The sequence below is a fragment of the Lolium perenne genome, chromosome 4, assembly GCF_019359855.2.
Source record: "Lolium perenne isolate Kyuss_39 chromosome 4, Kyuss_2.0, whole genome shotgun sequence".
Taxonomy (NCBI): domain Eukaryota; kingdom Viridiplantae; phylum Streptophyta; class Magnoliopsida; order Poales; family Poaceae; genus Lolium; species Lolium perenne.
In genome coordinates this window covers 97,841,652-97,858,812 of record NC_067247.2, presented here as the reverse complement: position 1 = coordinate 97,858,812, position 17,161 = coordinate 97,841,652, and the positions used below count along the sequence as shown (strand labels likewise).

The window sequence follows — 17,161 nt, the reverse complement described above, 5'->3', positions numbered from 1 at the left end:
GGCACCCGACATTGTCGTCCGGGTACAGCTTCGGGACCCCAATGAAGGCTTCATCGATGCCTACCGCTAGGTCTACGCGCCTAGGGTTCACTCTGGCGTCCTCCTCAACTAGTCACGGTCCTAGGGAAAGGCTTCCTGCCTTCTTTGTGCAGGTGGAGAGCCATGACATCTCCTTCCCCTGACCGTGCCGCCCGTCATGGAGCAGCTCCTCATCAAGAAGTACAAGCTGAAGAACAATGAGTCTCCAATGAACGTGGCGCTGGCAACTAGTGCGAGTACAAGGTGCATCTCCAGTGGAAGGCTGAGCAAGTCAGCTTCATCAGGGCCTGGAGTGAGTTCGCCAAGAAGGCTCGGCTTAAAGCCCACGACACGCTCATCTTCCCCCCCCCCCCCCCCCATGGAGGCATGGACGACGACTTCCAGGTCCAGATGTATAGGAAGGTGACTTTGCAAGAAGCATCGATCGCTAGGGCCCTTGGGCAGATCCACGCTTTGAAGGTTGAAGATGGAGTTGTCCTTGTTATCTGCTTGTTCACAACTCTGCTTTTGTGAAGTTGTGCTTGTAATGTTGGCCTCAAAAGGCTGATGAACATCTGCTTTTGTGAATATATGCTTGTAATGTTGGCCTCTTGCGGCTGCTGAATATATTTTGGGCATGGGGAGTCTGCCTTATGTTTAAGTAGGCATCTTATAGCTCTGACGCTAGAAATTAGATGCTAAGTAGTAATGTATATCATGTGTAGTGTACTTATGATTGTCTATGAGCCGTTGTGTGATGGTAAGAATATCATATTTGAATGTAGTGAGAAGAAGAAAAACGGTGTATCCAAAATGGTAATCAAACACATGTGTTTTGGCTGAGCACAAACAACAATCTTTTTCCAGAAATCTAAACACACTGGCACTTGGATACAAAATAAGACCACCAAATGAAGGGACTTTTTTTTAGTCCGTGACCTGTATGAAACACGCAATGCAATTCTCCCCTCGCATAGTGTTACCTAAATCAGGCAACACGTCCTAAGTCAATTTGGCAATGGGGCCCCATTCCCCGATCCCCGGTGGTTAATTCACCTATTAGGAGACGATTTTGGTTAGTACTTCATTCCCGTGGGGTTTTTATTGGAGATAAACTCTCCCCATTAGGTAAGGTGGGGATGGGTCTGTGTTACCACTATCCATACCCGATAACCGTGAAATTTCCGTTAGGCACATCAGTGGCGGAGCCAGGAATAGAGCGAGCCCTGGGCCAAAAACTAAATAAGATAAAACTATGCTAGCATAAAGTTTTTTATACGATTGTAAAAATGAACGTATAATTTTAACTCAAATATCCACCAAATTACATGACATATGCAATTTTGTTTTTGAAATACTAGTACGGGAATACAAAAGTCAGAAGGTAGTACCAAGTCAATGGTCAATATTTGCTGATTGGCTAGGCGTTAAGATTAAAAGATAAATAAATTAACTTCATCTTCTCTTCTAACATGAAGTTAGTATTTTTTCCATAAATCAGTGAATCGGTTCAACTCTGGTCAGTCAGCATACATAAATGAATACAGTTAGAGAAAACGAGATGAACATGTATCACCTGGCTCGGAGGAAGGCACAACTAAACCAGGAAACAATGGAGTCTTGACTGTCTCTGGGTGAGACGCAGAGCCAGAGAGCCGAGACGCAGCAGGCAACATTCTAGCAATCAGCTTGCGAGAGCGGGCGGTGGGCCAGCGGCGCGGAGGAGGCGGCTAGAGTGGCGGGCAAGCGGCGGCATCACAGGAGCAGCGAAGCAGCATCGTGGTGAGCCATCCAGAGGAAGGGTTTGCGTTAGCCCGTTTCAGCTCATTTGATCGTGTTGGGCTGGAGAAGAGGGACTAGTACTGAGTTAAACCTGGGCCAAACCAGAAATCCACATGGGTAATAGGCTGGCCAAATTGCTGCGCCCCGGGCCATGGCCCTTGTTGCCCGGGGTGTAGCTCCGCCCCTGAGGCACATGACATGTGGCACTAGGGTACAAGATAGATATGTATAGATACCAGAAAACCCTAATCCTATTGTGCTCACATTTCCCCTCCCGTCTCCAACCGTCGTAGCCCCCAAATCCTAACTCCCAAAAGCTCGCCTCTCCTTCCTAAACTCATGTTCTATTCAACCCGTCATCCTACCATGTTGTCATTTTATTTTGGGCTCATACTTACTAGCTAAAACGGAGATGGTTAACCGATAGTTATTTGTTTACCCCGTGGGGATGGGGATGGTAAAAGAACTGGTCCCATGACAGTTAGTGGGGATGAGGATGGAGAATTTTTTTCCTACACGTGGATGGTTATGGTTGAGCAATAATCAATGGTTAGAGTTCTAAGAGCATCTCCAACAAACCTCTAAAACCTTGGCACGCTAAAACTTGTTTACAACGCCACTTTAGCTGTTTTTGGGCGCACAACTGTGTCGAGCTTTTCCGGGCTTAGCTGCGTGATGACCCACAAGTATAGGGGATCGCAGCAGTCTTCGAGGGTAGTATAACCCAAATTGATTGATTCGACACAAGGGGAGGTAAAGAATACTTATAAGCCTTAACAACTGAGTTGTCAATTCAGCTGCACCTGGAAAAGCACTAGTAACAGGGGTGATGTGAAAGTAGCAGTGATATGAGAGCAATAGTAACAAGAATCAAAGAAAGCAGTAATAGTAACACAGGAGCAATGACACCAGAAAATAGTTGATACTACTTCCAATGACATGTAGAACGAGTATATGATGATGAGAGATGGACCGGGGTTCCCAGCGATCTACACTAGTGGTAACTCTCCAATAACAGGTGACAAGTGTTGGGTGAACAAATTACAGTTGGGCAATTGATAGGATTGATAAAGAATTAAGATAGAACATCAATTCATTAATCATGTAGGCATGTTTTCCAATTATAGTCATACGTGCTCGCAATGAGAAACTTGTACAACATCTTTTGTCCTACCAAATTAGGGCAAAATGCCTCAAGGGAATCTATCGATATTAAGGTACTCCTTTTAATAGAGTACCGAAGCAAAGCATTAACACTCCGTGAAAACATGTGTCCCTCACATCACCGCCATCCTCCTCCGGTTGTCCCGATTGTCACTTCGGCCTTTGGTTCCGGACGATGACATGTGCATACAACTTGTAGATACAATCTAAGCAATAATTATAGAGCTTAAATCTAAGATCATGCCACTCGGGCCCTAGTGACAAGCATTAAGCATAACAAGATTGCAGCAACAATAACTTCACAAACTTTATAGATAGACTAATCATAATGTATCATCCATCGGATCCCAACAAACACAACACCGATTACATCAGATGAATCTCAATCATGTAAGGCAGCTCATGAGATCATTGTATTGAAGTACATGGAGGAGAGAATACCAACTAGCTACTGCTAGAACCCGTAGTCCATGGGGGAACTACTCACAGAGCATGATGGAGGCGGTGGCATCGATGGAGATGGCTTCCGGGGGCACTTCCCCGTCCCGGCAGGGTGCCGGAACAGAGACTTCTGTCCCCCGAATTGGAGTTTCGCGATGGCGGCGGCGCCCCTGGAGTCTTTCTGGAGTTTCGTCAATTGGTACCGCGTTTTAGGTCGAAAGGGGTTATATAGGCGAAGAGGCGGCGCAGAGGGTCGACAGTGGCCTCCCCATAGGGGCGCGGCCGTGGTCCTGCCCGCGCGGCCCACCCTTCTGGTGGCCCCCTGGCTCTCCTCCGACTCTTCTTCGGTGTTCTGGAGCCTTCCGGAGAAAATAAGATCTTTGGCGTTGATTTCGTCCAATTCCGAGAATATTGCCCGAACAGCCTTTCTGAAACCAAAAACAGCAGAAAACAGGAACTGGCACTGTGGCATCTTGTTAATAGGTTAGTTCCAGAAAACGCATGAAATCATCATAAAGTGCAAGCAAAACATGTAAGTATTGTTATAAAACAAGCATGGAACATCAGAAATTATGGATACGTTGGAGACGTATCAGCATCCCCAAGCTTAGTTCCTACTCGTCCTCGAGTAGGTAAACGATAAAAAGAATAATTTCTGTAGTGATATGCTACTTACATAACCTTGATCATACTATTACAAAGCATATGAAATGAATGAAGTGACTCAAGGCAATGATCTATAGTTGCTAACAAATAGATAACATATAGCAAAACTTTTCATGAAGAGTACTTTCAAGACAAGCATCAAAAGGTCTTGCACAAGAGTTAACTCATAAAGCAATAGATTCAAAGTAAAGGCATCGAAGCAACACAAAGGAAGATATAAGTTTCAGCAGTTGCTTTCAACTTTCAACATGCATATCTCATGGATAATTGTCAACATAAAGTAATATGATGAATGCAAATAAGCAAGTATGTAAGAATCAATGCACAGTTGACACAAGTGTTTGCTTCTAAGATGGAAGGAAGTAGGTAAACTGACTCAACATAAAGTAAAAGAATGGTCCTTCAAAGAGGAAAGCATCGATTGCTATATTTGTACTAGAGCTTTGATTTTGAAAACATATAGAGATCATAAAAGTAAAGTTTTGAGAGGTGTTTGTTGTTGTCAACGAATGGTAGCGGGTACTCTAACCCCCTTGCCAGACAAACCTTCAAAGAGCGGCTCCCATGAATTATTTTTATTTTTGGGTGGCACTCCTTCCAACCTTTCTTTCACAAACCATGGCTAACCGAATCCTCGGGTGCCTGCCAACAATCTCATACCATGAAGGAGTGCCTTTTTATTTTAGTTTTATTATGATGACACTCCTCCCCACCTTTGCTTTCTCAAGCCATGGCTAACCGAATCCTCGGGTGCCGTCCAACAATCACATACCATGGAGGAGTGTCTATTTAGTTTGATTAATTTGGGACTGGGAATCCCATTGCCAGCTCTTTTTGCAAAATTATTGGATAAGCGGATGAAGCCACTAGTCCATTGGTGAAAGTTGCCCAACAAGATTGAAGAACACCACATACTTCCTCATGAGCTATAAAACATTAACACAAATTGAGAAGCATTTTGAATTGTTTAAAGGTAGCACTTAAGCAATTTACTTTGGAATGGCAGGAAAAATCACATAGTAGGTAGGTATGGTGGACACACATGGCATAGGTTTTGGCTCAAGGTTTTGGATGCACGAGAAGCATTCCCTCTCAGTACAAGGCTTTAGGCTAGCAAGGTTGTTTGAAGCAAACACAAGTATGAACCTAAGACAAAGAAAACTTACATAAGAACATATTGCAAGCATTATAATACTCTACACTGTCTTCCTTGTTGCTCAAACACTTTCACTAGAAAATATCTAGACCTTAAGAGAGACCAATCATGCAAACCAATTTTAACAAGCTCTACGGTAGTTCTCCACTAATAGGTTTAAACTACATGAAAAAACTTAATCATGATCTACTTGAGAGCTCAAAACAATTGCCAAGTGTCAAATTATTCAAGACATTATGAGGCATTTTCTGTTTCCAAACAAATCACAATAAGTGCTGTAGCTTCCAACTTTTATCATTGAACATTAAAAGTAAAACGAAGAACAAGTGTTCATATGAAAAAGCGGAGCGTGTCTCTCTCCCAAACAAGGATTGCTAGGATCCGATCTTATTCAAACAAAACAAAACAAAAATAAAAGCACACAGACGCTCCAAGTAAAGCACATATGATGTGACCGAATAAAAATATAGTTTCAATAGAAGGAACCTGATAAGTTGATGAAGAAGGGGATGCCTTGGGCATCCCCAAGCTTAGACGCTTGAGTCTTCTTGAAATATGCAGGGATGAACCACGGGGGTATCCCCAAGCTTAGACTTTTCACTCTTCTTGATCATATATCATCCTCCTCTCTTGACCCTTGAAAACTTCCTTCACACCAAACTTCTCATAAACTTCATTAGAGGGGTTAGTACTCAAAAAACTTGAATCCACCTTGGTCCTGTAGTGACACATTGTAAGAACTCAATAAAACATTAGCTACAGCTCTCCACGTGTAGAAAGCCTTGCTTAAAGTCCATAAGAGACAATGCAAAAAACAGAGACAGAATCTGCCAAAACAGAACAACCAGTAAAGACGAATTTTAAAGAAATACTTTCGTTGCTCAAATCAGAAAACTCAAAACTAATGAAAGTTGCGTACATATCTGAGGAACACGCACGTAAATTGGCATATTTTCTGAGTTACCTACAGAGAAAACAGCCCAGATTCGTGACAGATAGAAATCTGTTTCTGCGCAGAAATCCAAATCTAGTATCAACCTTCGATTAGAGGCTTCACTTGGCACAATAATTTAACAAAACTAAGATAAGGAGAGGTTGCTACAGTAGTAACAACTTCCAAGACTCAAATACAAAATAGAGGTACTGTAGCAAAATAAACACATGGATTATCTCCCAAGAAGTTCTTTCTTTACAGCCATTAAGATGGGCTCAACAGTTTTAATGATGCACTCGCGAGAAATAAGAGTTGAAGCAAAAGAGAGCATCAAAAAGCAAATCCATAACACATTTAAGTCTAACATGCTTCCTATGCAAAGGAATCTTGTAAATAAGCAAGTTCATGAAAAGCAAAGTAACAAGCATAGGAAGATAGAACAAGTGCAACTTCAAAATTTTGAGCACATAGAGAGGTGTTTTAGTACCATGCAAATTTCTGCAACCACATTTTCCTCTCTCATAATAATTTTCAGTAGCTTCATGAGCAAACTCAACAATATAACTATCACATGCAGCATACTTTTCATGATTCAAAAACATATAATTTTTATCAAGTTCAAAAATAGTGGAATTAAAACTTTCGAACACACTTTTATCAAAAATATCACAAGATGATTGACCAATCTCAAGAGATATGGAACTCATAGAATAAGTCAAGAACTCTCCAATCCCATTTTCATTAGTAGTACAATTAATATTATCAAGTAACATAGGACCATCATCTAGAGCTTTATCATAAAAGTTTGCTAAGCAAAATTCTTTAGTACCATGCATTTCGACATCAGGCACAAACAAAGCATTATCATAAGATTTATGAAAGTAGCATGGATTATCATAAATAACAGTAGCATAATTATTCTCACAAGTTTTACTCATAGGGAATATTTCAAGAGAATCCACAGGAACATAACATTCAACCTCTTTCGGTAAGCATGGAGGACAATCAAATAGTATAAGAGATAAAGAGTTACTCTCATTAGAAGGTTGGCATGGGTAGCTAATCCATTCTTCCTCCTTTTGTTCATCACTCTCCTCTTCTTTTTCATCCAATGAGCTTTCAGGTTCATCAATTTCCTCCTCTTTTTCATCCAATGAGCTTTCAGGTTCATCAGCTTCTTCTTCCACAAGTTCCTGCAAATTGTGAGTGCATTCTTGTGCATTAATGAGTCTTGATACGCGTACAACACGCGTCCGTTGGGAACCCCAAGAGGAAGGTGTGATGCGTACAGCGGCAAGTTTTCCCTCAGTATGAAACCAAGGTTTAATCGAACCAGTAGGAGCCAAGAAGCACGTTGAAGGTTGATGGCGGCAAGATGTAGTGCGGCGCAACACCAGGGATTCCGACGCCAACGTGGAACCTGCACAACACAAACCAAGTACTTTGCCCCAACGAAACAGCGAGGTTGTAAATCTCACCGGCTTGCTGTAACAAAGGATTAGATGTATAGTGTGGATGATGATTGTTTGCAGAAAACAGTAGAACGAGTATTGCAGTAGATTGTATTTCAGTATAAAGAATTGGACCGGGGTCCACAGTTCACTAGATGTGTCTCTCCCATAAGATAAACAGCATGTTGGGTGAACAAATTACAGTTGGGCAATTGACAAATAAAGAGGGCATGACCATGCACATACATATTATGATGAGTATAGTGAGATTTAATTGGGCATTACGACAAAGTACATAGACCGCTATCCAGCATGCATCTATGCCTAAAAAGTCCACCTTCAGGTTATCATCCGAACCCACTCCAGTATTAAGTTGCTAACAACAGACAATTGCATTAAGTATTGCGTGTAATGTAATCAATAACTACATCCACGGACATAGCATCAATGTTTTATCCCTAGTGGCAACAAAGACATCCATAATCTTAGAGGTTTCTCTCACTCCCTGCATTCACGGAGACATGAACCCACTATCGAGCATAAATACTCCCTCTTGGAGTTACTAGCATCAACTTGGCCAGAGCATCTACTAATAACGGAGAGCATGCAAGATCATAAACAACACATGGATATAAATTGATAATCAACATAACATGGTATTCTCTATTCATCGGATCCCAACAAACACAACATGTAGAATTACAGATAGATGATCTTGATCATGTTCGGCAGCTCACAAGACCAGACAATTAAGCACAATGAGGAGAAGACAACCATCTAGCTACTGCTATGGACCCATAGTCCAGGGGTAGACTACTCACACATCACTCCGGAGGCGACCATGGCGGCGTAGAGTCCTCCGGGAGATGATTCCCCTCTCCGGCAGGGTGCCGGAGGCGATCTCCTGAATCCCCCGAGATGGGATTGCGGCGGCGGCGTCTGTGGAAGGTTTTCCGTATCGTGGCTCTCGGTACTGGGGGTTTCGCGACGAAGGCTATTTGTAGGCGGAAGGGTAGGTCAGGGGGCGTCGCGAGGGGCCCAGGAGACAGGTCGGCGCGGCCAAGGGTGGGGCCGCTCCGCCTACCCTCCTGGCCACCTCGTGGCCCCACTTCGTTGACTCTTCGGTCTTCTGGAAGCTTCGTGGCAAAATAGGACCCTGGGCGTTGATTTCGTCCAATTCCGAGAATATTTCCTTACTAGGATTTCTGAAACCAAAAACAGCAGAAAACAACAACTGACTCTTCGGCATCTCGTTAATAGGTTAGTTCCAGAAAATGCATAAATATGACATAAAGTGTGCATAAAACATGTAGATATCATCAATAATGTGGCATGGAACATAAGAAATTATCGATACGTCGGAGACGTATCAAGTCTCTCTTTATAATCAATGATATAAGGATTATCACTATAGCATTCTATGCAACAATTAAGGATAGAAGAGACATAATCTTTAAGGTCCTCACAAACAACACAAGTTTCATAATTCTTAACCATGAAGGATTCTATCTCGGAGGCTCCCATAAATAAGACAAATTGTTCTACCTCTTCGAACCCATAATGAATATAGCAATTCCGATTATAGTTCTTAATTAAAAATTCCTCACTAAAGCCACATTGAAATTTAAGATGTTTAGTATCCTGTTGAGAGCAACAGTTTATATCATGGCGTTTAAGCAAGATTTTAGCAATTGTATTCACTTTTTCTATCATAGCACTCATTACTTCACCAGCTCTTGATTTTCTATAATTATTATAACATTCTATAAGCTCCAAGTAGGTTGTTGGTTCTCCCATAACAGCAGTTTTTAATTTTTAGATTTTTCAAATTTTTATGGATTTTTGGGTATATGAGAAAAATAAAACAAGACAAAAACAAACTAAGCAAAAATAAACTAAGAAAAATAATACTAGACAGAAATAAACTAAGCACAAATAAACTAGACAAAAGTAAACTAAGTAAAACAAAATAAAATAAAACAGAGAGAGATGTAGAGTGTACTCCCCAGGTGAACTTATGAGTAGAGCTATGCCTCCCCGGCAACGGCGCCAGAAAACAGTCTTGATGACCCACAAGTATAGGGGATCGCAGCAGTCTTCGAGGGTAGTATAACCCAAATTGATTGATTCGACACAAGGGGAGATAAAGAATACTTATAAGCCTTAACAACTGAGTTGTCAATTCAGCTGCACCTGGAAAAGCACTAGTAACAGGGGTGATGTGAAAGTAACAGTGATATGAGAGCAATAGTAACAGTAACTCAGCAGCAGTAATAGTAACACAGGAGCAATGGCACCAGAAAATAGTTGATACTACTTCCAATGACATGTAGAACGAGTATATGATGATGAGAGATGGACCGGGGTTCCCAGCGATCTACACTAGTGGTAACTCTCCAATAACAGGTGACAAGTGTTGGGTGAACAAATTACAGTTGGGCAATTGATAGGATTGATAAAGCATTAAGATAGAACATCAATTCATTAATCATGTAGGCATGTTTTCCAATTATAGTCATACGTGCTCGCAATGAGAAACTTGTACAACATCTTTTGTCCTACCAGCCGGTGGCAGCCGGGCCTCAAGGGAATCTACTGGATATTAAGGTACTCCTTTTAATAGAGTACCGGAGCAAAGCATTAACACTCCGTGAAAACATGTGTCCCTCACATCACCGCCATCCCCTCCGGTTGTCCCGATTTCTGTCACTTCGGGGCCTTTGGTTCCGGACAGTGACATGTGCATACAACTTGTAGATACAATCTAAGCAATAATTATAGAGCTTAAATCTAAGATCATGCCACTCGGGCCCTAGTGACAAGCATTAAGCATAACAAGATTGGAGCAACAATAACTTCACAAACTTTATAGATAGACTAATCATAATGTATCATCCATCGGATCCCAACAAACACAACACCGATTACATCAGATGAATCTCAATCATGTAAGGCAGCTCATGAGATCATTGTATTGAAGTACATGGAGGAGAGAATACCAACTAGCTACTGCTAGAACCCGTAGTCCATGGGGGAACTACTCACGGAGCATGATGGAGGCGGTGGCGTCGATGGAGATGGCTTCCGGGGGCACTTCCCCGTCCGGCGAGTGCCGGAACAGAGACTTCGTCCCCGAATTGGAGTTTCGCGATGGCGGCGGCGCCTGGACTCTTTCTCGGAGTTTCGTCAATTGGTACTGCGTTTTTAGGTCGAAAGGGGTTATATAGGCGAAGAGGCGGCGCAGAGGGTCGACAGGTGGCCTCCCCATAGGGGGCGCGGCCGAGTCCGGCCCGCGCGGCCCACCCTTCTGGTGGCCCCCTGGCTCTCCTCCGACTCTTCTTCGGTGTTCTGGAGCCTTCCGGAGAAAATAAGATCTTTGGCGTTGATTTCGTCCAATTCCGAGAATATTGCCCGAACAGCCTTTCTGGAACCAAAAACAGCAGAAAACAGGAACTGACACTGTGGCATCTTGTTAATAGGTTAGTTCCGGAAAACGCATGAAATCATCATAAAGTGCAAGCAAAACATGTAAGTATTATCATAAAACAAGCATGGAACATCAGAAATTATGGATACGTTGGAGACGTATCACTGCGCTGGGCCATGGGCAACCGGTGAATCACGCCCTAAACTACCGCAAGTTATAAAACAACTAGATTTAGATGTGCGCATTGGCGCACGACCCCGTGAAGTTCACTTCTATTTGCAGTTTGTAGAACAACGATGAAAAACAGGTGAGAAAATGATAATATGTTATTGGCTCAGTACCTTAGCGGACCAAATCTGATAGACGAAATTCTAACTCATGCTAATGTATACTTTGTATAACGATAACTGATAATACGTGTCTTAGATTTTAAGAAACGAAGCCGATAAAAAGCCAGGAGAAAGATATAGGGAAAATACTTTATAATAATCTGTGATAATTTGTGGCTACAATTACTGAAGTTGCATAGTCTAATAAACCAAACAACAAGGTTATGACATGCAGTACTTAAAAAGTACAAAATGGCCATACTGGAGAGGCTATAGAGGTCTCTACAAAACTCTGCCTGCATGTTTAAGTCTAATCCTGAAAGTTGACCAGGAGAGTGTTCCGAACCTTGTCTATATGGCTATCTTATTTCGAGTGGTTAAGATACACAACCATCATTTTCGGAGAAATAACCATCCTCTCACAAGTTGTTTCTTGAATTCATTTGATTGTATAAGCTGACCTAGTAGGGATTTATTCTGTTCTTCCAGTCTTGTGAGCTGAATGTAGTTGAAATCTCTGATACAGAATCTTCTGCTATTTCATAAACTGTAGATTGGATTCCACACACACCCTCATGTGCATAGTGGTACCTTCAAGTGGTAAGGTAGAGGTATCAAAAGGTCACACGAACTTTGCTATCTTCGCATAGTTTAAGATGGTATTCAGCCTTTGAAACACCAAGCTTTTGTAGCATAAGGTAGAGTAATATTCTGTGAGGAACCCCACCTACATTTGTAGTATCCTACAACAGTAAACATGGGTGTAAGTGGTAGAAGATAAGATGCCAAAAGTTTATCTCCTATATAAATAAATAAAAATATAGCCAGAAGTTTCATTAGAAAGGGGAACATATCATACAAAGCAAAGATTCAGTCTATGTAAAAAATTAATGTGTTTATTCTATTAGTACAGACCATTGAAAAGAACTTTGAACATCTTTTTAACTCATTTTAATTTGCAGGGGGGCTGGAGGATTTGTTAACAACGGGGCATTACAAGCACCGGAGATTGCTACTTATATGATCCCATCAAGTTAAATTACTATTACATTAGTTCTTACTGGTAGATGTTGTTCAGATCAAGAGGACAAGGACTCAATTTGTTAACCAAACAATCATGCAATCCTTAAGAATAATCTGCTAGCAATCCCAATTTTTAACATTTGAATTTAGAGATGAGAAATCAGCAAGCACATGCGGTTTGTCCGAGCATAGATAGTGGTGAAGATATCGGTGATCACCAATCCTCAAAGGGTTTGGTTCTTCTATGAATATGGTTTTCAACCTCCAAATAAATACCAATCAGGGATGCATAGGTCAAGCCTTGTATATAAACCAGGATAGTGGACATGCTACTCGCGACAAAGTAGAGATTAGAGATATCTAGCTGTACTATAACTATGCAAGAAGCTAAACTGACCGCAAGCTAAGCATTTTCTAACATCGGTTTGCCTGAGTTACCAGGAATTAGCAAGAAGCATCTAACCTCAAAAATTCAGATGGTAGGATAAGGCAGAAGGTATAGACTTGGTAGCTTTGCTGAATTCTCATAACAGTAAATGTCACAGTGATCAAATGCAGATTTACAGAAATCAATTGCCATCCTTTTCAAAGAACAGAAGATCAATTTCAACAGTAACTACACCGTCGGGCTACTCAGACAATCTCTTGAGATATATGTAACCACTTACAACAAATTAATTATAGGATGGACAATTTCAGTTTACAGAGATGATAGCTGGAGATAAGCATTGTTGCAGGTTATCTGAAGATAGAGAAATCCTAAGAATCTTGCATGGAGAGAATAGATGGAATTAAAAATGAAGAAATATACCTAGTGATAAATTTCATGTAAAAGTAAGTTTATACCCATCCCAGTGATACAGAAATTTCCTCGAGATGACTTTTAGCCTGTTGTAGCTATTTTCATCTCAACTATCTTCATTTGGCTGTTTTTAAATGATTGTTCTAATGAATTATAACTTCTTATTTGCGCTGGAACTTTAGCTACCTAAAAGCACTAAAATATTTTATAACATTAATCTATCATGGATGGTAATAAACTTCAGTAACACATATTTATGAAGCTATAAAATATATATTACGCTTGAAAGCTGGAGTGTAAGCTTGTCCAGTATTGTTGAGTGCTGGAGGAAGCAACCTAACACAATGAGGTCACTTGGGACAGTGGGATGGCGAGGCCTACCATTTGCCGAGCAACAAAGTCTTCAACTTGCTAAATGTTGAGCACAATTTAAATCCCCATAGATAATAAACTGCGAAAAAAGACTATGAGTAATTTGGCAAAATTTGCAGTTGAAGACACATATGGATTAGGCAATACAGATTTTGAAGATCTTGACGCATACTTAGAATAATTAAATGCAAGAGGTTTAAATCCCATATACTCCTTCCATCCTAAAAAGGATGTCTCGGATTTATCTAAATTTGGATGTAGCTAAGCATTATTTAGTGTCTAGGTACATCCGGATTTAGACAAATGTGAGACATCCTTTTTAGGACGAAGGAGTATATATTATAGATGTCAGAAACAGCTACTAATTAATGTTAATCTTTTTAAAACTTGCATCAATTAAATGATAATAACTATTCCTGAAGCACAGTGCAAAACAAACTTAGCACTTTAAAATCACAAGTCCAACTCTGCAGTCTCAGATAAGCCCTTCAAGAGTACAGACTCACCGCACCTATCATCGGCACCAACTGCAGAATCATAACAACAATAACATTTGTGAACACCGTAGTCCATGCAGTAATTTCAAGGGAAATAATCGCTAATATCACCCATGAGAGATATACCTATATAGATTCAGTGGCAACTTCAGATAAAGAAAAAAAATGGTTTCAGTGATAACTTTTATTGTAGCTACAGGGGAGTCAAGATGTGAGATTTCTTGAATATACACCGAAATATCTAGTTATATTTCCTTTTAGAGATACAACAACTTTCCAAATAAAGCATATCACTCATGAGATATGAGTATTTACTACTTACATGTGAGATTTTACTTGGGCTCCATATTACTCGGAATATCTCAAGCTTGCGGAGGAGGCGCTCAGGAAGCGGGTCATCGCTAGGCTTACAACTTAGACGTATATCTAAAAATTACTTCCTCCGATCCAAATTAATTGTCACATATTTAGGCAAAATATTGCCTAAATCTATTGAAACTATGACAACTAATTTATATCAGAGGTAGTAGTAAATATAGCAAACAATATAAAGCACATGTTATTGTATAACGGACTAACCCATAAGTGATAGTACATTGATGTTGCACCATGTGCCCCAGAGCGTAACTGAACTCAAAAAGTATTATTTTATTACATAATGAGCTCACACATATCATTCGGATACAATTAGTAATATTTTACATTTTGCTCTGTCTTTGAAGAAATGATCAATTGATTAAGAGTACATTAGACTAAAGTAGGTCTGAACTCTCAAATATATCTGTGTTGGAGACAGCTTAGAGGAATTGCATATTTTTTTAAAGTGATAGGAGTATTAGTTACACATATATATTGTGATGATATTCTTGAACTGCTCTACGTCCCGATGTGCAGCAAATGTTATATATAACTGGAACTCTAAGGAATAGAGAAATTGTCGACAAACACCAGTTCACAAAGTCGTGTAGTCTTCTCATCTGTTTGCATCACATGTAAGAAAACATGTTCGTGCTAATGTCTTAAATGACAGCTTACCAGCTGATATCCCATAATCGGATAGAATCAATGACATTGTATAGGAGAAATTTGCTAAACCTCACTGACTTGAACTTTCTAATGTAAACTAACAGAGGAAGTTGAACAATCTCATAACCACCTTATTAAGGGCATGTCTTTTGATAATCAGTATCTTGGTCTGCACTATTGTTGGAACTCATGAAACGGTGAAAGATAGTTTAGAATGCAATAGACAAACATTTTTTATTCACCATGTTGGAGTTGTGTTAGATATTTGTATAGTAGAGGGGTTAAAGTAAAAATGCTGTAACATGTATAAGCCTAGTACAGATGAATGGATGAGTGAAGAAGCTGCCAGAAAATATCCCGTGCCTTCCACTTCTTTCCTGTCTAACCTAGAACCAGAAACTGTGAGCCTCGCCGCCGACATGGTATCAGAGCACGCGGCGGCGCTGTCCGGCGGCACGGAGGATTGAAGGATCCGGGCCTCTGGGGTGCTGTGGGCGAAGACGCTGGTGTGGGAGGCTGAGATTTGAGGGGAAGATAGGGTTGTGATTGTGGATTTAGGAAGGCTGAGACTTTAGAAGAAGTCAGAGTTTGAGCTGTGGATTGGGGTCTGAGTTGTGTGACAATTTGGGTGCTGATTGACGACGGCCTGAGGTGCTTGTTACCCTGAAGGGCGGTGTTGGAAGATGGGCGACAAGACTGACACTCCAGGACCTGTGACGGCAGCAGAGCTAGCGGCTGTCCTGCGGGCAATGGATGATAGGTACAGACCTCTATTCGATGCTATTAGTAAACAAGCAGAAAGCTCAAGAGCAGAACCAGAGGTCAAGGAAGAGATACATCCTCTGCAACTTCCTCTTGTGAAGCTGGAGGGATCCGAGACTTATGCAAGTTGGGCGGAGCACGCAGAAACCATCCTGATTTCTAGGAAACTTGAGGGTTACATCTCAGGTACAGTTGAGAAGCCTGCTGAAGAGAATTCGAAGGAGGGACAAAGGTGGAAGATGACAAATGCACTCGTGAGAGCCTGGTTGTTAAGTTCCCTCTCACCTCAAATAGCAAAACAAGTTGAGAGAATTAAGGAGGCTTCAGAAATTTGGAGGCTCTTGAAAGGCACCTTCTCAGGAGTTGGTAATGAGATGCTTGCTTGCGAGAATACGAAGGAGTTACGAGGTCACCAAGGAGAGAGGACAGGTAGTGGAGTATGTCTCGAAATTAAAAAGGTTGTGGAGTGACCTAGATTCTTATGATCACGTTGACTTGGAGTGTGGAAAATGCCTGGAGAAGTATAATCAATGGACAGAAAGAAAGCGAGTGAGGGATTTCTTGAATGGACTTAACCAAAAATTTGAGAACAGGAGGGCAGCACTCTATGGAATCGGGAAGCTACCTAACTTGGAACAAGCAATTTCTGCAATCATAAGTGAAGAGACACGCCTACGATTAGAGGCAACTGAGCTGGGTACGCAAGGAGTGGCACATAGGCGTTCCGCTTTGTTCGCTGTAGAGAACAATGCTTATCAACGGTCAGGGACAAATGGATTTGAAAGAACATGTTTTGAGTGTGGTCAGCCTGGACATTTGAGGGCCTCTTGTCCTGAATTGAAAGGAGGTGGCCGGGCTAGAGGTCAGAATTGGCGTGGTAGGGGTCGTGGCCGCATGTTTGGTGGACGTCGAGGTGGCCACGGACGAGGTATGTGGCTGGTAGGGAGAGCCAATACCTCAGCTACCACAGAGGAAGCCGCCACAAAAACGGTGGATCGTGGAGATGACTGCAGAGGACCTAGAAAGATGGAGTCGGCTCAAGGGAATGAATCAAAGTGACAAACAAACAGCCGAAGCATTTACTCCTTCAACTTCCACGACTTCGCTAATTTTGGCGGTAAAAACTCTCATCGCCGAAAATTATGAATCTAGTTGCATACCCTGGTTAATAGACTCAGGTGCATCTAGGCATATGGCTGGTTCTTATTGGCAATTTTCTAGTTATAATCCTAACTTGAAAGGACAGAGTGTGAGCTTGGCAGATGGTTCGACTCGAGTTATTATGGGAACAGGGACAGTAAAATGTGACTC

General features: G+C 41.4%; 1 long non-coding RNA gene across 1 annotated transcript; it reads right to left on the bottom strand.

Moving 5' to 3' along the window:
- Positions 1 to 11,413: 11,413 nt before the first annotated feature.
- On the bottom strand, positions 11,414 to 15,326 carry LOC127293411 (uncharacterized). The gene is made up of 3 exons (XR_007845810.2): positions 14,385 to 15,326; positions 12,855 to 13,644; positions 11,414 to 12,111 (listed from the first exon to the last, which is right to left on the bottom strand). It is a non-coding gene; the product is annotated as an uncharacterized lncRNA (long non-coding RNA).
- Between the last annotated feature and the right edge of the window lie 1,835 nt (positions 15,327 to 17,161).